The 23016-nt window shown below is 45.2% G+C and overlaps 1 protein-coding gene across 1 annotated transcript in view; it reads left to right on the top strand.

Annotated features, from left to right (window-relative positions):
- The window catches only part of greb1l (GREB1 like retinoic acid receptor coactivator), a 339711-nt gene that overhangs the window by 142079 nt on the left and 174616 nt on the right, over positions 1–23016 (top strand). The window lies entirely within an intron of this gene.

The following is a 23016-nucleotide window of genomic DNA, read 5'->3' as shown; positions in this document are numbered from 1 at the left end:
CTCCGCCATTCAATAAGATCAAGTTGTTAGAGGGTATTCTGAGGGACAGGATCTACAGGCATTTGGAGAGGCAGGGACTAATTAGGAACAGTCAGCATGGTTTTGTGAGAGGAAAATCATGTCTCACGAATTTGATTGAGTTTTTTGAAGGGGTAACCAAGAAGATAGATGAGGGCTGTGCAGTAGACGTGGTCTACATGGACTTCAGCAAAGCATTTGACAAGGTACCGCATGGTAGGTTGTTACATAAGGTTAAATCTCATGGGATCCAAGGTGAGGTAGCCAATTGGATACAAAATTGGCTTGACGACAGAAGACAGAGGGTGGTTGTCGAGGGTTGTTTTTCAAACTGGATGCCTGTGTCCAGCGGTGTGCCTCAGGGATCGGTGCTGGGTCCGCTGTTATTTGTTATTTATATTAATGATTTGGATGAGAATTTAGGAGGCATGGTTAGTAAGTTTGCAGATGACACCAAGATTGGTGGCATTGTGGACAGTGAAGAAGGTTATCTAGGATTGCAACGGGATCTTGATAAATTGGGCCAGTGGGCCGATGAATGGCAGATGGAGTTTAATTTAGATAAATGTGAGGTGATGCATTTTGGTAGATCGAATCGGGCCAGGACCTACTCCGTTAATGGTAGGGCGTTGGGGAGAGTTATAGAACAAAGAGATCTAGGAGTACAGATTCATAGCTCCTTGAAAGTGGAGTCACAGGTGGATAGGGTGGTGAAGAAGGCATTCAGCATGCTTGGTTTCATTGGTCAGAACATTGAATGCAGGAGTTGGGATGTCTTGTTGAAGTTGTACAGGGCATTGGTGAGGCCACACTTGGAGTACTGTGTACAGTTCTGGTCACCCTATTATAGAAAGGATATTATTAAACTAGAAAGAGTGCAGAAAAGATTTACTAGGATGCTACCGGGACTTGATGGTTTGACTTACAGGGAGAGGTTAGACAGACTGGGACTTTTTTCCCTGGAGAGTAGGAGGTTAAGGGGTGATCTTATAGAAGTCTATAAAATAATGAGGGGCATAGATAAGGTCGATAGTCAAAATCTTTTCCCAAAGGTAGGGGAGTCTATAACGAGGGGGCACAGATTTAAGGTGAGAGGGGAGAGATACAAAAGGATCCAGAGGGGCAATTTTTTCACTCAAAGGGTGGTGAGTGTCTGGAACGAGCTGCCAGAGGCAGTAGTAGAGGCGGGTACAATTTTGTCTTTTAAAAAGCATTTGGACAGTTACATGGGGAAGATGGGTATCGAGGGATATGGGCCAAGTGCAGGCAATTGGGTCTAGCTTAGTGGTATAAACTGGGCGACATGGACATGTTGGGCCGAAGGGCCTGTTTCCATGTTGTAACTTCTATGATTCTATGATTCTATGTCTGATCTGATCCTAACCTCAAATCTAAATTCATGTCCAATTTCCTGCCCGCTCCCCGTAACCCCTAATTCCCTTTACTTCTAGGAAACTGTCTATTTCTGTTTTAAATTTATTTAATGATGTAGCTTCCACAGCTTCCTGGGGCAGCAAATTCCACAGACCTACTACCCTCTGAGTGAAGAAGTTTCTCCTCATCTCAGTTTTGAAAGAGCAGCCCCTTATTCTAAGATTATGCCCCCTAGTTCTAGTTTCACCCATCCTTGGGAACATCCTTACCGCATCCACCCGATCAAGCCCCTTCACAATCTTATATGTTTCAATAAGATCGCCTCTCATTCTTCTGAACTCCAATGAGTAGAGTCCCAATCTACTCAACCTCTCCTCATATGTCCGCCCCCTCATCCCCGGGATTAACCGAGTGAACCTTCTTTGTACTGCCTCGAGAGCAAGTATGTCTTTTCTTAAGTATGGAGACCAAAACTGTATGCAGTATTCCAGGTGCGGTCTCACCAATACCTTATATAACTGCAGCAATACCTCCCTGTTTTTATATTCTATCCCCCTAGCAATAAAAGCCAACATTCCGTTGGCCTTCTTGATCACCTGCTGCACCTGCATACTAACTTTTTGATTTTCTTGCACTATGACCCCCAGATCCCTTTGTACTGCAGTACTTTCCAGTTGCTCGCCATTAAGATAATAACTTGCTCTCTCATTTTTCCTGCCAAAGTGCATAACCTCACATTTTCCAATATTGTATTGCATCTGCCAAATCTCCGCCCACTCACCCAGCCTGTCTATATCCCCTTGTAGGTTTTTTTATGTCCTCCTCACTCTCCACTTTCCCTCCCATCTTTGTATCATCTGCAAACTTTGATATGTTACACTCGGTCCCCTCCTCCAAATCGTTAATGTAGATTGTAAAGAGTTGGGGACCCAGCACCGACCCCTGCGGAACACCACTGGCTACTGGTTGCCAGTCCGAGAATGAACCATTTATCCCAACTCTCTGCTTCCTGTTAGATAACCAATCCTCCACCCATGCCAGAATATTACCCCCGATCCAGTGATTCTTTATCTTGAGCAATAATCTTTTACGTGGCACCTTGTCGAATGCCTTCTGGAAGTCTAAATACACTACGTCCACTGGTTCCCCTTTATCCACCCTGTACGTTATGTCCTCAAAGAACTCAAGCAAATTTGTCAGACATGACTTCCCCTTCGTAAAGCCATGCTGACTTTGTCCTATTAAATTATGTTTATCCAAATGTTCTGCTACTGTCTCCTTAATAATAGACTCCAAAATTTTACCCACCACAGATGTTAGGCCAACTGGTCTCTAATTTCCAGCCTTCTGCCTACTACCCTTTTTAAATAAGGGTGTTACATTAGCAGTTTTCCAATCTGCCGGGACCTTTGCCGAGTCCAGAGAATTTTGGAAAATTATTACCAAAGCATCCACAATCCCCGCTGCCACTTCCCTCAAGACCCTCGGATGTAAGCCATCAGGTCCAGGGGATTTATCCGCCTTGAGTCCCATTAATTTACTGAGTACCAATTCCTTAGTGATTTTAATCATATTTAGCTCCTCCCCCCCCCTAGAGCCCCCTGTTTGTCCAGTGTTGGGATATTCTTAGTGTCCTCTACCGTAAAGACTGAAACAAAATATTTATTCAGCATTTTTGCCATCTCCATGTTTCCCACCATTAATTTCCCGGTCTCATCCTCTAAGGGACCTACGTTTGCCTTAGCCACCCTTTTTCTTTTTATATAACTGTAGAAACTCTTGCTATCTGTTTTTATATTTTTTGCTAATTTATTTTCATAATCGATCTTCCCTTTCTTAATCCACCCTTTAGTTACTTTTTGCTGTCTTTTGAAGACTTCCCAATCTTCTATCCTCCTACTAAGTTTGGCTACGTTATATGTCCTTGTTTTTATACTATCCTTAATTTCTTTACTTAGCCACGGATGGCTGTCATTTCTTTTACACCCTTTTTTCCTCAGTGGAATATATATTTTTTGAAAGTTGTAAAATAACTCCTTAAATGAACACCACTGCTCATGTACCGTCTTACCCTTTAATCTATTTTCCCAGTCCACTTTAATCAATTCCGCTCTCATACCATCATAGTCTCCTTTATTCAAGCTCAGTTCGCTTGTTTGAGAACCAACCTTCTCACCCTCTAATTGGATATGGAATGTAACCATGTTATGGTCACTCATTCCAAGGGGATCCTTAACTAGGACATTATTAATTAATCCTGGCTCATTACACAGGACCAGGTCCAAGGTTGCTTGCCCCCTTGTAGGATCAGTTACATACTGCTCAAGAAATCCATCCCTAATACACTCAATAAACTCTTCCTCAAGGCTGCCCTGCCCAATTTGATTTGTCCAGTTAATATGATAGTTAAAATCCCCCATAATTATAGCTGTTCCCTTATTACATGCCCCGACTATTTCCTGATTAATACTTTTTCCAGCAGAGTTGCAACTATTAGGAGGCCTATTATACCTATTTATAATACCCTTCTGGTCCAATATCCCATAAAATACATCAGATCCTCTGGTGGAGTGATATTTATGAAGGAATGTATGGCAATTTCTTCCAACTATGTGATCATTTTAAAGATTTCAATGAAGGCTCCAGCTAACACTGTTGAAGTTGTTTCAGTGGATGTCAGCAGTTGGAAGAATCAGCACGAGTTCCATGTCGCTGAAAAACATAGGACAGGCCTGTACCAAATCCAGAACCTAATCCTTTAGAAAACAAATGGAAGGAATCTTACAACACCAGGTTACAGTCCAACAGTTTTATTTGAAAATCACAAGCTTTCGGAGGCTTTCTCCTTCGTCACTCACCTGACGAAGGAGAAAGCCTCCGAAAGCTTGTGATTTTCAAATAAAACTGTTGGACTGTAACCTGGTGTTGTAAGATTCCTTACATATGTACACCCCAGTCCATCACCGGCATCTCCACATCATGGCTACTTTAGAAAACAAGTGAGAGCGAGCTTGGGGGAATACAGTGGAAAAGGGAGGCTGTTGGTCACAAAGAAAAAGACTAAAATAGTGCAGGGAGGTGGAGGTTGAAGGAAAGAGATAAGAAAGATAGTGACTGAGAGAATACATTACAATCAAATTCTTTATTTTCTCCTCCTCGACTTACCTGTCCTCAAGGCATTCACTCATGTTGCAGTACTGCTCCAAAGGTACCAACGTTCCTTGGGTACTTCACCCAAATGATCATTATTCTGGGTGGAAGTTGCACTTTGCAATAGTAGCATACAAAATAAATTGGTTTACGCTCTTGATAAGGAATTGGACAGAGGAATTTCATAGTAACACATAAATGTGTTTGTAAGCTACTCTTGTACGGGGCAGTTTTACTGAGTATCAGTGAGTTGTTCAACAGCAAAGCCCAAATGTACCCTTACCTGATGTCTACAAACATGTACTTTTCAGCAGGGGCCACTAAATATCAATCAGAAATCGAAACTATGACTAATTATTATCCCCCTCCCTAACCCAGGAATGATTAGATCAATTTCAGCATAGCTTTTGCTGTTTCAAATGAGATTGACTAACTTGGAACAGAGCAGGGGTTGAATCTAGGACATTCTGGTGTCAATACTGTACCATGCACATTTACTTATGTTGCCACCAAGGGAGCTCAGTCAAACACTCATAACAGGTTAAAACAGTTTATAGATTGCTCATTTTGTAACAGCTTGCTTCCTCCAATGGATAAATGAACAGAGTGATTTCTAAAAACCATCATGTATTTTCATGGTTCAACACCATCACTCCCATGCCTTGAATTGCAGCCCCACTTTATAATATCAGGTATATGGAAAGTTCAAAGTGTGCAGTTTTGGTCACAAAAGAATATTCCATTTTATTTTCATTACAATCTCTATGCAAGAGTAATCCTGCAAATCGCACCCTCTTGGACCACATCTCATTTCTGTCATCTGATTTGGAGCCAAATGGGAATGACCAAGTGGTATGGTGACAATAATGGAAAACATGGAGTGCAGTGACAAAAGTTGAACTGAAAAGAATGCAAGCAAAAAGGAAGATTTGAATTTTAATGAAGTGCCTCATCATATCTCTCAGAAATATCAACAACAACGTGCATTTATATAACATCTTTAGCATAGTAAAACGTCCTAAGCGCTTCACAGAAGCGATATCAGACAAAATTTGATACCAAGCCACATAAGGAGATATTAGCTTGATTTTGAACACTTCTATCAATTCTTCTCTCAACCTCTTCTGCTCTTAGGGGAACAACCCCAGCTTCTCCGGTCTATCCACGTAACTGAAGTCCCTCATCCCTGGATCCATTCTAGTAAATCTTTTCTGCACCCTCTCTATGGCCTTCACATCCTTCCTAAAGTGCGGTGCCCAGAATTGGACACAATACTCCAGTTGTGGCCGAACCACTGTTTTATGAAGGTTCAACATAACTTCTGTGCTTTTGTGCTCTGTGCCTCTATTTATAGAGCCCAGGATCCCGTATGCTTTTTTAACCTCTTTCTCAACCTGTCCTACCACCTTTAAAGATTTGTGCACATATACCCCCCAGGTCTCTCTGTTCTAGCACCCCCTTTAGAATTGTACCATTTAGTTTATATTGCCTCCTCATTCTTCCTGCCAAAATGTATCACTTCGCACTTCCAAAAGTTCCAAAAAAGTTTTGGAATAGTTTTTTTAAAAACATACATTGAAACTTTTTTGATGTATTTAATATTTATATAATACTTAAACTTTTGAAACCTGATCTTGGTATTACCTAATAGCTACCTCATCTCTTTTATTTTGGGCCTTCACTTTGGCTTCTCAACAAAAATTAATTTACAAGACTTCTTTTTACTACAGAGTAGGGAACTGGGTGCTGAAAGGGTTAAGGGTTTCAAGCTGACTTTGTGCCCACTTCTATTGTTTAATGTGGTAATTAAATCAGACTGAGTTTTCAATAGGGAACAGATTTGAAATTTATTGCTCATTGTGCCCTTGGAGCAGAAGTGAAACCCACCAGAATTACAGGGTCATTGCCACAAACCAGGTTAAATTTACTGCTTTTTATATTGCAGCAATGGGACCCAAACCTCTTATCAGTAAAGCTTTTGTGGAAAACTTGTGAGCCGTGGAGCAAGTAGGGAAGGGTGACTGTAGGATACTTTGTATTCAAATTCGTGGCCAGGTGCGAGGAGGAAGCGGCAACAACTGGCTTGACATGGGATGAATGCAGCAGGCCTGAAGTGATGCTGAAACAAATGCAGAGGTCATAGGGCGGATGAATGAGGGTCACTGAGGCACTCTGGGGGGTGTATTTTGTTACTTTGTAAAGCAAGCGTGTTTTCAAAACTGAGTTTTATAGAATAAACTGATTTGTGAATATTTTCTTCATGAAAAGGAAAAATATGTTTTTTAATGTAAGGATGCCGTGAAGAATTATTTTGCTTTTATGAATTTATCTTTTTTGCAGTGCATGTACTGTATTTTAATCTTTTTACAACATGGAAAGACAGTTACGCTGTAAAAATTGTTTTAGGTGAGGTAAAATAATATAAATTAGATTCAACAATTACAAAAAAATTGCATCCTTTCAGAATTTAAGAAACTGTGGTTTCAGGATTTTATGCCTTACAAAGACTTAACAGAATTTTGAAAATGATCATGTCTTTCTCAAAACATTTTCATACCATATCCTAGAATTAAATACTTCATTCAAAAAATGTGATATAGAGGTGCTGATTACTTTTAAAAGGTTGCAATATTTTCACATAACATAATTCATAAAATTGGATCATTTAGAGTCGGGAGCAGGCCTTTGTGTATGAGGAAGAATGAAATGCCACAAGGGTCGTCCTCTTGGGATCTGGCACGTGCCAGAAGAAAGCTTTCTGCTTCACAGCACAGTCTTTAGTTCCAGTCAGTGTCCCATACACTACAAACTGGAGCATTTTAGGGAGCGACAGAAACTTCAATGAAGCTTCAAATATAGCAGAAAGAAGAACCTTAACGCATATGATAGAAAGGTAGGAAGATATTTATGAAATGTGTTCTTGTAAAGTGGTGGGTCTGTTCACACTGCTTGGGATCTCGGCTGTGAATCCGCCCCTAGTAATGTTTGAGATTCCTTAGAGAACTAGAAGTGTTTACTTTACCAAAGAATCTGTGGTATGTCAGGGAACAGGGGGTGCTTAGATCTAGTACTCTGGCAATTGACTAAAACATTCCTTTTAATGATGACAAAAGAATTTCCAAAACAGTAAACAAGTCGAATTCAAATCACGTCCAGTTTTGTGAACACGGATGTATACTATTGAGATACTTGCAGATTCCAATTTTATGTTTTTACTCCAAAATGTTTCTGCTGAGAGAAGGTTTTATTTATCTTGAATTATTCTCTGCGGACAGATTGTTGGCTATCTTGGGAGCAAGGAACAAGGTATTATGTTACTGTTGGTGCTTGTGAAATCTTTTCAGGGTTTTTAAAAACAAAACAAAAAGTGCCAGAACCATATTAAATGCTGTTGGTAAACATATTTGCTCCACTAACATAATGCTGGGTGAAAATTATTCTGCAGTTAATGAAACTACCAATGGCGAGTTTTATTTTTGAACTTTTAGAATGAAAACAAGGGTGAATAGGGCTGCCGTGATGGCTCAATGAATTAATCTACTGCGTAGTTGTGCCATGCAAAGCCAGTCTGTGCTGAGTTAGTTGATCTCAGCTAGGGCAGCGGTAGGGGAGCTACAAATTGACTCATTGCCTCTGGGTGAAGGAGGGTAAATTCGGCCATGGTTCCTGCTCCTGATGGTTATTCAGTAACCCCTGCTGGAATGTTCATGTATGGATATCGGTTATGGACAAGATTGGGTTTGGCTGCAATGACTACTCCCCCAACCCACCAGGGTCAAATAGCTTGCCCACATTCACCGTCAAAGCTCACAACTAAACACTTGGGTGAGGTGTTGGATGGTGCTCCATGCCTGTGGAGCCATTCCCCAGAGAGGAGTCAACACCTTCAGGAGAGGAGAGGAGGGGGAAAATTGGCAAAAAACAAAAAAGCAAGAGTGAACAAGATGGAGTTTTAAAACTGATTGTGACCCTGGCTGGTGACATTTGGGTATTAACTGGAAATTTGATTATGCAGAAGGAATCCATGTCAAAATGTTGCTAGCTAGTTTACCCTTAAATTTGATTCTCACTAATGGGACTGTGCCCCTGTTGCAGAGAATTTGGGCATGATTTTAACTTGGAGCCGGGAACCCAGCCCGTCCCTACATATTCGCGTGGGGAACACGGAAGCCAAATGAGTGCGTCACAATCTGCGATCGCAACTCAATTGAAGGTGAGTATTTGTGATTCTGGATTTCCCACGTGCCAGGCAGCCAGATTGACAGGATGGCTGCGTGTTGGAAGGGAAAGGAGCGGCAAATTAGAGAAGGGGACGGGAGGGGGAGGCAGAGAGTGATCGTAGGCTGTGGAACATATCGGAGTGGGAGAGGGTGGGTAGGTGGGGGACATGGACGACATTGGTGGGGGTGGGGGGTCCAGCCAGCATCGGGATCAGTGGTGGGGGGGGGGATCCAGCACGGGATTGAGGTGTCCAGCATCGAGTTGGGGGGGTGGTGCGGGTCGGCCGATCGCGGGGTCATGTCGCACCAGGTGAGCTTGTTGGGACTGGATGAAGCACTCCCGCTTCTCCGGGCCCACAAGCAGTGCAATAAAGGCACACACCTCATGGATCCGGCCCTTCCCCCTGCTTTCACCTGATGGAATTGGAAGCGATGGGAAACCTGAACTGGTAAAGTTAAATTCATTATACTTTTGTAATATATGGTGCTGCTCCAAAAAGCTATTATTTTAACCTCCTACCCGTTCTTGGGGCTTAAAATTACCCTCTTTGTGTGGGAGAGATAAATATGATACAAGGTGAGTGCTGCAGCTCAGATTGGTTTTTAGCCCCTCTCAGTACACTATAGGAAAGTGAGAATTTAAAAAATATTTGTATGTAATTTATTTCTCTCCTGAACGGGAACCGCAAAAACCATTGGATTTGCATTCACATTTTAGAAATAAAAATAGGCTGAGTGCAAAACCTCCCCATCCCCTGGTCGTGTACTTAACTTAACTTTTCCCTCTTACACCCTGTTTATATTGGATTTCAAACTGGATGGATCTGAATGTTTCTGACTTTGTGCTGGATATAGGAAAATTTGGGGAGGCAGGGGCGGTGTTCATTGTTTGATACTGTCAGTTACAAACGGGAGTTCTAAGTGGAGAAACTGCTCAGGTTTATAAAGGACGGGATAAATGGTCATTCATTTCATTCCTCTTCAACCATCTCTTGCCAGTGATGATTATCATTCCCACAGAATGTGGGCAGGTGGTCTGTTCCCAGGCATCTGGCAGTGTCACTATGAGACAGGTTCCAGGAAGTGTGAGAGAGATGGATTGCTAATTCACCCTCCAATTTGTTTTTTTCTTCCCTATCCTATGGCGAATCTTGCTTACATATGTCTGTTAATCTATTCACATTGCTGAGAATTGACTAATCGCTCAATGTAAAGCAGGAATGTTTGAGTGACTGATATATATTAGTGTGACTTGACCTGGGGAGTAAAATGCTCAGCTACATGAGCCTTACTATAATATATTATAACGTTTACAGGCTTGTGAAGTATGTTACCAAATCTACTTAACAAATTGCAAGAAAGTGATCATGGGATAAGTTTTAACAGGAAGCCGGGAAGATAGCGGGGGGGTGGAGGGGAGGGATTTCTGGACGGGAAACCCGGAAGTGTGGGTTTCCCGGACGTCCGTACGATTTTGACGTAAGGACGTCTTTCAGTTTTTCTCAGTAGGTTTCCTGCCCGATAGCCAGCCAGATTGACAGGCTGGCTGTTAATCGATCGGGAGAGCAGCCAAGGAGCAGATACCAGCAGTAAATCTTAGATTGGGGAGGTGGTTGGGGTCAGTCGTGGGGGGGAGTCGGTCATCAGGGGGTCAGACATTGGGGTGGTCGGAGCTCGTGGGTGGATGTCGGAGCTGGTGCGGGGGTCTTTTGGAGATCGTGGGGGGAGGGTTGGAGATCGTGGCGGGGGGTCGGATATCGTGGGGAGGGAGTCTGCCGATTGCGTGTTTGGGATTGCGGCAGGTAAGCTTGTTGGGCCTGGAGGAAACACTCCTGCTCCTTCTGGCCCACAAGCAGTGCCATAAAGGCACATACCTGATGATCCAGGCCTTCCCGCCTCCTCATACGTGGTGTGAATCAGAAGGCCCAGAAATCCCAACCCCCAAGAGGTAAAAATAAAAAACTTATTAAAATGGAGGCCCGCAACTTTTTACAATTTTTACCTTCCCACCCACTCCCAACCCACCCATTTGTGGGGTTGAAATTTACCACAATATGTCTGAGAATGTTGCATGCAGAATAATTGGTGAAGGGTGAATTACAAATGTATATATTGTTCAGTTGCCATTAGGCCAATGTGTCCATAAATGGGTTGTCCACATGTGAGCCTAAACCCAATGCGGGGGAGCTCCACATATGTGACTCCTGGCCTTTACGTGACTTCAGACCCACAGCAATGTGGTTGATTCTTAATCGCCCGCTGAAATGGCCTAGCAAGCCACTCAGTTGTACAATCTCGCTACAGAAAGGCACAATAAGAATAAAACAGGACGGACCACCCGGCATCGGACCAGTAGGCGCCGGACACGACAAAGCCAAACCAAGCCCAGTCGACCCTGCAAAGTCCTCCTCACTAACATAAGAACATAAGAACATCTGGGGACTTGTGCAAAAATTGGGAGAGCTGTCCCACAAACTAGTCAAGCAACAGCCTGACATAGCCATACTCACAGAATTATACCTTTCAGCCAACGTCCCAGACTCTTCCATCACCATCCCTGGGTATGACCTGTCCCACCAGCAGGACAGACTGACCAGACGTGGCGGAACAGTGACGTACAGTCAGGAGGGAGTGGCCCTGGGAGTCCTCAACATTGACTCTGGACCTCATGAAATCTCATGGCATCAGGTCAAACATGGGCAAGGAAACTCCTGCTGATTACCGCCTACCGTCTTTCCTCAGCTGATGAATCAGTCCTCCTCCATGTTGAGCACCATTTGGAGGAAGCACTGAGGGTAGCAAGGGTGCAGAATGTACTCTGGGTGGGGGACTTCAATGTCCATCACCATGAGTGGCTTGGTAGCACCACTACTGACCGAGCTGGCCGAGTCCTGAAGGAGATATCTGCCAGACTGGGCCTGCGGCAGGTGGTGAACGAACCAACACGAGGGAAAAGCCTACTTGTCTTCGTCCTCACCAATCTACCTGTCGCAGATGCATCTGTCCATGACCGTATTGGTAGGAGTGACCACCGCACAGTCCTCGTGGAGACGAAGTCCCGTCTTCACACTGAGGCCACCATCCAACGTGTTGTGTGGCACTATCACCGTGCTAAATGGGATAGATTCAGAACAGATCTAGCAGCTCAAAACTGGGCATCCATGAGGCACTGTGGGCCATCAGCAGCAGCAGAATTGTATTCCAGCACAATCTGTAACCTCATGACCCGGCATATTCCTCACTCTACCATTACCAACAAGCAAGGAGATCAACTCGGGTTCAATGAGGAGTGTAGAAGAGCATGCCAGGAGCAGCACCAGGCATTCCTAAAAATGAGGTGCCAACCTGGTGAAGCTACAACTCAGGACTACATGCATGCGAAACAGCGGAAGCAACATGCTATAGACAGAGCTAAGTGATTCCACAACCAACGGATCAGATCAAAGCTCTGCAGTCCTGTCACATCCAGTCGTGAATGGTGGTGGACAATTAAACAACTAACGGGAGGAGGAAGCTCGGCAACATCCCCATCCTCAATGATGGCGGAGTCCAGCACGTGAATGCAAAAGACAAGGCTGAAGCGTTTGCAACCATCTTCAGCCACAAGTGCCGAGTGGATGTTCCATCTCGGCCTCCTCCCGCTATCCCCACAATCACAGAAGCCAGTCTTCAGCCAATTCGATTCACTCCACGTGATATCAAGAAACGGCTGAGTGCACTGGATACAGCAAAGCTTCTGGGCCCCGACAACATCCCGGCTGTAGTGCTGAAGACTTGTGTGCCAGAATTAGCCGTGCCTCTAGCCAAACTGTTCCAGTACAGCTACAACACTGGCATCTACCCGACAGTGTGGAAAATTGCCCAGGTATGTCCTGTCCACAAAAAGCAGGACAAATCCAATCCGGCCAATTACCGCCCCATCAGTCTACTCTCAATCATCAGCAAAGTGATGGAAGGTGTCGTCGACAGTGCTATCAAGTGGCACTTTCTCACCTGCTCACCGATGCTCATTTTTAGTTCCGCCAGGACCACTTGGCTTCAAACCTCATTACAGCCTTGGTGCAAACATGGACAAAAGAGCTGAATTCCAGAGGTGAGCTGAGAGCGACTGCCCTTGACATGAAGGCAGCATTTGACCGAGCGTGGCACAAGGAGCCCTTTTAAAATTGAAGTCAATGGGAATCAGGGGGAAAACTCTCCAGTGGCTGGAGTCATACCTCGCACAAAGGAAGATGGTAGTGGTTGTTGGAGGCCAATCATCTCAGCCCCAGGACATTGCTGCAGGAGTTCCTCAGGGCAGTGTCCTAGGCCCAGCCATCTTCAGCTGCTTCATCAATGACCTTCCCTTCATCATAAGGTCAGAAATGGGGACGTTTGCTGATGATTGCACAGTGTGCAGTTCCATTTGCAACCCCTCAGATAATGAAGCAGTCAGTGTCCGCAGGCAGCAAGACCTGGACAACATCCAAGTAACATTTGCGCTGGACAAGTGCCAGGCAATGACTCTCCAACAAGAGAGATTCTAAGCACCTCCCCTTGACATTCAACAGCATTACCATCGCCGAATCCCCCACCATCAACATCCTGGGGGTCACCATTGACCAGAAATTTAAACTGGACCAGCCATATAAATACTGTGGCTACAAGAGCAGGTCAGAGGCTGGGTATTCCTGGAGTGTGTACGAGATGGTTTTTTAGACCAGTAAGTTGAGGAGCCAGCCAGGGAACAGGCTATCCTAGATTGGGTATCGTGCATTGAGAAGGGGTTCATTAATAATCTTATTGTGCGGGGTCTTTTAGAGAAGAGTGACCATAACTTGATAGAATTCTTCATTTAGATGGAAAGTGAAGTTGTCCAATCCGAAACGAGGGTCCTAAATTTAAACAAAGGAAACTATGAAGGTATGAGGAGTGAGTTGGCTATGATAGATTGGGAAGCTTCATTAAAAGGCATGACGGTGGATAGGCAATGACTAACATTTAAGGAAATTGTAGCATGAATTGCAACTATTATACATTCCTTTCTGGCGCAATAACACAAAAGGAGAAACGGCCCAACATGGCTAACAAAAGAAATTAAGGATAGTATTAGATCCAAAGAGGAGTCATATAAAGTTGCCAGAAAAAATAGCAAGCCTGAGGATTGGGAGCAGTTTAGAATTCAGCAAAAAAGGACCAAGAGATTGATTAAGAGGGGAAAAATAGAGTATGAGAGTAAACTTGCAAGGAACAAAAAATTGGACTGTAAAAGCTTCTGCAAGTATGTAAAAAGTAAAGGATTAGTGAAGGCAAATGTAGGTCCCTTACAATCAGAAACGGGAGAATTTATAATGGGGAACAAGGAAATGGCAGAGCAATTAAACAACTACTTTGGTTCTGTCTTCACGAAAGAGGACACAAATAATTTCCCAGAAATGCTGGGGAACCAAGGGACTAGTGAGAAGGAGGGATTGAAGGAAATTAGTATTCGTAAAAAAATAGTGCTGGAGAAATTAATGGGACTGAAAGCCGATAAATCCCCAGGGCCTGATAATCTGCATCCCAGAGTACTAAAAGAGGTAGCCATGGAAATAGTGGATACATTAGTTGTCATCTTCTAAAATTCTATAGATTATGGAACAGTTCCTGCAGATTGGAGGGTGGCAAATGTAACCCCACTATTTAAAAAAGGAGGGAGAGAGAAAACAGGGAATTACAGACCAGTTTGCCTAACATCAGTAGTAGGTAAAATGCTGGAGTCTATTATAAAAGATGTGATAACAGGACATTTAGAAAATATCAGCGGGATTAAACAAAGTCAACATGGATTTATGAAAGGGAAATCATGTTTGACAAACCTACTGGAGTTTTTTGAGGATGTAACTGGTAGAATAGATAAGGGAGAACCAGTGGATGTGGTGTATTTGGATTTTCAGAAGGCCTTTGATAAAGTCCCACATAAGAGGTTAGTGTAAAAAATTAAAGCACACTAACCTCTTAAAATACTTGTAAACAATTTTACAACACCAAGTTATAGTCCAACAATTTTATTTGAAATTCACAAGCTTTCGGAGGCTTCCTCCTTCCTCAGGTGAATGTTGTGGAAATGAAATCCTCGAACCCTTCGCATTTATAAATCACAGAACAATACCTGGTGATTACAGATAGTCTTTCCAACTGCCCGTTGCCACGGCAATCACAGTGTGCAGACAGAGAGGTGTTACCTAAAAGGCCACCGAATATACAAACCACCAAAAAAAAAACAGAGAGAGGCAGAAACAGAAAAGACAGCAAATGACCCGTTATATTAAAAACAGATAACATTTGTTCGCTGGTGGGGTTACGTGTAGCGTGACATGAACCCAAGATCCCGGTTGAGGCCGTCCTCATGGGTGCGGAACTTGGCTATCAATTTCTGCTCGACGATTTTGCGTTGTCGTGTGTCTCGAAGGCCGCCTTGCAGTATGCTTACCCGAAGGTCGGTGGCTGAATGTCCTTGACTGCTGAAGTGTTCCCTGACTGGGAGGGAACCCTCCTGTCTGGCGATTGTTGCGCGGTGTCCGTTCATCCGTTGTCGCAGCGTCCGCATGGTCTCGCCAATGTACCATGCTCTGGGGCATCCTTTCCTGCAACGTATGAGGTAGACAACGTTGGCCGAGTCACAGGAGTATGAACCATGCACCTGGTGGGTGGTGTCCTCTCGTGTGATGGTGGTATCTGTGTCGATGATCTGGCATGTCTTGCAGAGGTTACCGTGGCAGGGTTGTGTGGTGGCGTGGACGCTGTTCTCCTGAAAGCTGGGTAATTTGCTGCGAACTATGGTCTGTTTGAGGTTGGATGGCTGTTTAAAGGCGAGTAGTGGAGGTGTAGGGTTGGCCATAGCGAGGTGTTCGTCGTCATTGATGACATGTTGAAGGCTGCGGAGAACATGGCGTAGTTTCTCCGCTCCGGGGAAGTACTGGACGACGAAGGGTACTCTGTTGGTTGCGTCCCGTGTTAGTCTTCTGAGGAGGTCTATGCGATTTTTCGCTGTGGCCCGTCGGAACTGGCGATCGATGAGTCGAGCGTCATATCCCGTTCTTACTAGGGCATCTTTCAGCGTCTGTAGGTGTCCATCGCGTTCCTCCTCGTCTGAGCAGACCCTGTGTATTCGCAGGGCCTGTCCATAGGGGATGGCCTATTTGACGTGGTTAGGGTGGAAGCTGGAAAAGTGGAGCATCGTGAGGTTGTCCGTGGGCTTGGGAGTAGTCCATGGTGAGTCCATGGACTACTCCTCAGAATCAGTTTCTTTCTTGGACACACGAATCTCCATCAAAGACGGGCACCTCAGCACCTCACTCTACTGCAAGCCCACGGACAACGTCACGATGCTCCACTTTTCCAGCTTCCACCCTAACCACGTCAAAGAGGCCATCCCCTATGGACAGGCCCTGCGAATACACAGGGTCTGCTCAGACGAGGAGGAACGCGATGGACACCTACAGACGCTGAAAGATGCCCTAGTAAGAACGGGATATGACGCTCGACTCATCGATCGCCAGTTCCGACGGGCCACAGCAAAAAATCGCATAGACCTCCTCAGAAGACTAACACGGGATGCAACCAACAGAGTACCCTTCGTCATCGAGTACTTCCCCGGAGCGGAGAAACTACGCCATGTTCTCCGCAGCCTTCAACATGTCATCAATGACGACGAACACCTCGCTATGGCCAACCCTACACCTCCACTACTCGCCTTTAAACAGCCACCCAACCTCAAACAGACCATCGTTCGCAGCAAATTACCCAGCTTTCAGGAGAACAGCGTCCACGCCACCACACAACCCTGCCACGGTAACCTCTGCAAGACATGCCAGATCATCGACACAGATACCACCATCACACGAGAGGACACCACCCACCAGGTGCATGGTTCATACTCCTGTGACTCGGCCAACGTTGTCTACCTCATACGTTGCAGGAAAGGATGCCCCAGAGCATGGTACATTGGCGAGACCATGCGGACGCTGCGACAACGGATGAACGGACACCGCGCAACAATCGCCAGACAGGAGGGTTCCCTCCCAGTCAGGGAACACTTCAGCAGTCAAGGACATTCAGCCACCGACCTTTGGGTAAGCATACTGCAAGGCGGCCTTCGAGACACACGACAACGCAAAATCGTCGAGCAGAAATTGATAGCCAAGTTCCGCACCCATGAGGACGGCCTCAACCGGGATCTTGGGTTCATGTCACGCTACACGTAACCCCACCAGCGAACAAATGTTATCTGTTTTTAATATAACGGGTCATTTGCTGTCTTTTCTGTTTCTGCCTCTCTCTGTTTTTTTTTTGGTGGTTTGTATATTTGGTGGCCTTTTAGGTAACACCTCTCTGTCTGCACACTGTGATTGCCATGGCAACGGGCAGTTGGAAAGACTATCTGTAATCACCAGGTATTGTTCTGTGATTTATAAATGTGAAGGGTTCGAGGATTTCATTTCCACAACATTCACCTGAGGAAGGAGGAAGCCTCCGAAAGCTTGTGAATTTCAAATAAAATTGTTGGACTATAACTTGGTGTTGTAAAATTGTTTACAATTGTCAACCCCGGTCCATCACCGGCATCTCCACAATCTTAAAATACTGGCATGGATTGAAAAACAGACAGGAAACAGAGAGTAGGAATAAATGGGTCTTTTTCGGGGTGGCAGGCAGTGACTAATGGGGTACAGCAGGGATCAGTGCTTGGGCCCCAGCTATTCACAATATATATCAATGATTTGGATGAGGGAACCAAATGTACTATTTCCATGTTTGTTGACAACACAAAATTAGGTGGGATGGTGAGTTGTGAGGAGTATGCAAAGAGGCTTCAAGGCAATTTAGACAAGTTGAGTGAGTGGGCAAATACATGGCAGATGTAGTATAATGTGGATAAATGTGAAGTTGTCCACTTCAGAAGGAAAAACAGAAAGGCAGAGTATTATTTAAATGGTGATAGATTGGGAAATGTTGATGTACAAAGGGACACAGTGTCCTGGTTCATCAGTCACTGAAAGCAAACATGCAAGTGCAGCAAGCAGTTAGGAAGGCAAATGGTATGTTGGCCTTCATTGCAAGAGGATTTGAGTACAGGAGCAAGGATGTCTTACTGCAGTTATACAGGGCCTTGGTGAGACCACACCTGGTGTATTGTGTGCAGTTTTGGTCACCTTACCTCAGGAAGGATATACTTGCCATAGATGGAGTGCAGCGCAGGTTCACCAGACTGATTCCTGGGATGGCAGGACTGTTGTATGGGGAGAGATTGGGTCGACTAGGCCTGTATTCACTCGAGTTTAGAAGAATGAGAAGGGATCTCATTGAAACATAAAAATTTTAACAGGGCTTGACAGACTGGATGCAGGGAGGATGTTTTCCCCTGGCTGGGGGTTCTAGAACGAGGGGTCACAGTCTCAGGACACAGTGTGGGACATTTAGGACTGAGATGTGGAGAAATTTCTTCACTCAGAGGGTGGTGAACCTGTGGAATTCCAACCACAGAAGGCTGTGGATGCCAAGTCACTGAATATATTTAAGAAGGAGGTAGATAGATTTCTAGACACAAAAGGGATATGGGGAGAGAGCGGTAATATGATATAGAGATAGAGGATCAGCCATGATCATATTGAATGGTGGAGCGGGCTCGAAGGGCCGAATGGCCTTCTCCTCCTATTTTCTATGTTTCTATGTATTCTGCGGTGGGTATTCTCACCTGCTGACTCCCCAAATCCTTTCCACCATCTGCAAGGTGCAAGTCAGGAGTGTGATGGAATACTCTTCACTTGCCTGGATGAGTGCAGTTCCAACAACACTCAAGAAGCTCGACACCATCGAGGACAAAGCAGCCCACTTGATTGGCACCCCATCTATCACCCTAAATATTCACTCCCTTCACCACCGGCGCATCACGGCTGCAGTGTCTACCATCTACAGAATGCACTGCAGCAACTTGCCTAGGCTTCTTTGATAGCACCTCCCAAACGCATGACCTCTATCACCTAGAAGGACAAGGGCAGCAGGCACATCAAAACCACACCCATCTGCACGTTCCCCTCCGAGTCACACAACATCCCGACTTGGAAATATATCGCTGTTCCTTCATCGTCGCTGGGTCAAAATTGTGGAACTCCCTTCCTAACAGCACTGTGGGAGAACCTTCACCACACGGACTGCAGCGGTTCAAGAAGGCGGCTCACCACCACCTTCTCAAGGGCAATTAGGGATGGGCAATAAATGCTGGCCTTGCCAGCGACGCCCACATCCCATGAACAAATAAAAAAAAATCCACGTGTAGTTCATTCCTGGATGTTTTCTTATATGGTGTAATGCATACAAATTATTTTAGTTCCATTGATTGAAACTTGCTGCTTTCTGAGGGTTGGTGGTTTGCCGGAACAAGGAAGCCTCTGATAATGGATAACAATAAATTACATTATAGAACTACTTCAAGAAGAAGTACTGCTGGAGGCAAGTATCTACATTACCAGCGCTGCTGCCTCTGTAGACACCAAGGAAAACCATGAATTTGGATGGGTCTTGGCACCTTTGCAGGTAGCTGCAGCGCCTTACACACCTAATGGCGCTGTTGCCAAAATCAGTACTGCTGGTGTGGGCAGTACTGTAAGGCGCACCATGTGATGCAATGAACATTAGACGTGGTGGTTCAAAACAACAGAGGAAGAGCTTGCTTGTTGCACCATTACTGTGAGAAATACAGAAATATTTAAATCCCGTCCCCCACTGGGTGCGGTTAAAATTGGGCGAGTTGACTTACTGGCTCAAGATGGCACTGTTCCCACGTGGCACCATTTAATTTTTGCCGACTTTTCAGTCAGCCTAGGCTCCCATGGCCCAATGACATAATCAGCGCTGCGCCACTATTTTAACTATAACTCAGGGGGAGGCTTGCTCAGTGGCAATCCCGCCAGAAAAAGCCGGCAGGAGGTAGCAGAGGGGCCAGAAGAGGCCAAGGTAAATTATATTTTTTAATCTTTGGGAGGATTCCTTGTGGTCCAGGAGCAGGAGTGCTTCTCCCGGCCCCGGAAATAGCCCTTTGGCATTCTCTCCCTCTATTTTCTCTCCCCCATTGCCCCTCCCCATCACTTTCCAAACCGGGGACCTTTCTTTGGTTCTGTCCCCCGCCAGAATTCCCACATCCGTTAAAAGTGGCTGAGCCTCGCTTTGTTCTCTTCTGCTGAGTGTACTGCCCGCTTCGGGCAACCCATGCACTGATCCCACCCCCAGTTAAAATCGACCCGATGATGTTCGGAAAATGTGTTTGAAGACCAGTGTGATTTCTCAATGTAATGAAAAACCTAGTTTCATTTTGCAAATTAAAATATGCACAGAGCAATTTATATACTCTACAGTGCCACTTTTTCAGTAGAACCACTCTTCTGGTCATGTAATATTAATAGGTTTAGCTTTACAATCACAGAAAATTTCCATTTTTGAGTTGTGTAATGGAAATTAACTGCTACAACAAACAAACAAATTTTCAGAATTGTCCATAGGGCCAAAAGCTAGCAAAGGAGAAAAAAAAGTTAAGAAAATGGCAACAAAAAGTAAATTTGTCTTTTTTATTTTAAAGCATTAGAACACGACTCTATTTGTCCCAGTATCCACTGCAGAAATGGTGGGCATGACAGGCCTGAAAATGCCCTGTGTATTTTATTTGCTTTTCTTACTAAGCAGTAGTTAGGTAATTTAATGCTTCATGGTAGCAGTTCCAGACAGTGGATCAAATAAAATGCAAAAACATTGGAATAATCCCTTACTGAACAAGGTTGCAGTTTGTATCCTTGAAATATGAAAACAGGAACACAAAACAAAAAATACTGAGATATTGGGGGGAATTTTAACTCGCACTGCTTGATGCAAACAAGGTGCGGGGGCAATTAAAATGGAGTGGGAGACTTACCCGCTGGCCGCCCGACCTAATCCCACTGGCTGCAATTTTAAATTGCAGGTCCTAAAGATACTCACCCATAGCTGACAGGGTACTTCTTTAAATATGCAGATCGGGGCCCGTTGATGTCATTAGGACTCAACTGCCATTTTAACATTGGCATGAGCGGCGAAGTGGATGCAGCTTTCCCGACAGGCTGGAGGCTGATCACCGGGAGGGACGGTCTGTCATGTCTATTTTGTTTCTGCTGGAGTCCTCCCACAAGGAAAGCGAGGCCTTCCCTGCCCCAGACTCTTACCCCTTCCTAAACCGCTGATTGCCCGGAACCCCTGTCAGCCCCCCACCTCTGACAGTGCATTGCTCCCTCAGTACTACATTGGAGTGTCAGCCTATATTTTGTGCTTAAGTCCCTGGAATGCGACTTGAATCCACAACCTTCTGACTCAGAGGCGAGAGTGCTACCAACTAGTGTCCTAGGCCCAACCATCTTCAGCTGCTTCATCAATGACCTTCCCTCCATCATAAGGTCAGAAATGGGGATGTTCGCTGACGATTGCACAGTGTTCAGTTCCATTCGCAACCCCTCAGATAATGAAGCAGTCCGAGCCCGCATGCAGCAAGACCTGGACAACATCCAGGCTTGGGCTCATAAGTGGCAAGTAACATTCGCGCCAGATAAGTGCCAGGCAATGACCATCTCCAACAAGAGAGAGTCTAACCACCTCCCCTTGACATTCAACGGCATTACCATCGCCGAATCCCCCACCATCAACATCCTGGGGGTCACCATTGACCAGAAACTTAACTGGACCAGCCATATAAATACTGTGGCTACGAGAGCAGGTCAGAGGCTGGGTATTTTACGGCGAGTGACTCACCTCCTGACTCCCCAAAGCCTTTCCACCATCTACAAAGCACAAGTCAGGAGTGTGATGGGATACTCTCCACTTGCCTGGATGAGTGCAGCTCCAACAACACTCAAGAAGCTCGACACCATCCAAGATAAAGCAGCCCGCTTGATTGGCACCCCATCCACCACCCTAAACATTCACTCCCTTCACCACCGGCGCACTGTGGCTGCAGTGTGCACCATCCACAGGATGCACTGCAGCAACTCGCCAAGGCTTCTTCGACAGCACCTCCCAAACCCGCGACCTCTACCACCTAGAAGGACAAGAGCAGCAGGCGCATGGGAACAACACCACCTGCATGTTCCCCTCCAAGTCACACACCATCCCGACTTGGAAATATATCGCCGTTCCTTCATTGTCGCTGGGTCAAAATCCTGGAACTCCCTTCCTAACAGCACTGTGGGAGAACCGTCACCACACGGACTGAAGCGGTTCAAGAAGGCGGCTCACCACCACCTTCTCGAGGGCAATTAGGGATGGGCAATAAATGCTGGCCTCGCCAGCGACGCCCACATCCCGTGAACGAATTAAAAAAAAACTGAGCCACAGCTGACACTGACATAGCCGGGTGGGTGCGGGGGGGTGGTGTGAAGATAGTGATGAGTGATTGGGCTGGTGGTGATGGTCGAGGGGCTTGGGGGGGATTGGTTGCAGTGGGGGTGTCATTCGGTGCCGTTCTTTTAATGTGGGGCCGTGAGGAGCACGCCTGCTGTTGTGCTGTGCGAGTTCAGCACGTGCCAAGTGAAGCACTAGGGCATTCAAAAATCGAAAACGGCTTCCTGCAAGATGTACAGGATTTCTAGTCCTTTAAGTCCTAGGTGGCATTTTACTAGGGTTAAATAGTGTTACTTTTTCAGCCAACCATCTGCTTTCTCCTTGCAGACTGGCTTCATATCAGAGAACAGACCACTATCACTGGTAATGAGGATGCTGTCAAACCTCATGGCTGTAGTGCTTCTTGTCTCATTACTAGAACAAGGCTAAGAAGGTCTGCAGCAGAAATGGTGGAAAGAGGATGGGGATAGGTAGGAAAGAGTTCCCCCTCCCCCGCAATATTCTCCCTTTTTCTCCCCTCTTCTGAAGTGGGTACAGATACTGGGGTAACATGATAAGCAGGTGATTTACTCCATTTTACAGAGCACGTGGGAATTCCTTACAGCTACCACATGAAATGCTGTGGTTAGCAGGTTGAAATAAAGCTTCCAAATCTAGTTTGCTATATCTCCAGATTTACCAAAATGCCTTGTGAATGTCTCCAATGCTTCGGTCATCCACATATGCACAGCTTTGATGCTCTGCATGACCAAATAGCTAACACTTACTGGAAAAGTAAAGCTGTGTTTAAAAAAAACAAAACTTACTGGTTTACTGTATGAAAAAGGATTAAACAAGTTGTATGTTTTTCAGGTTTTTTCGTTCATGCTGTTTTTGA

The sequence above is a fragment of the Heptranchias perlo genome, chromosome 3 (genome assembly GCF_035084215.1).
Source record: "Heptranchias perlo isolate sHepPer1 chromosome 3, sHepPer1.hap1, whole genome shotgun sequence".
In the NCBI taxonomy this organism is placed as follows: Eukaryota; Metazoa; Chordata; class Chondrichthyes; order Hexanchiformes; family Hexanchidae; genus Heptranchias; species Heptranchias perlo.
This window is presented reverse-complemented; position numbering and strand designations above follow the sequence as displayed.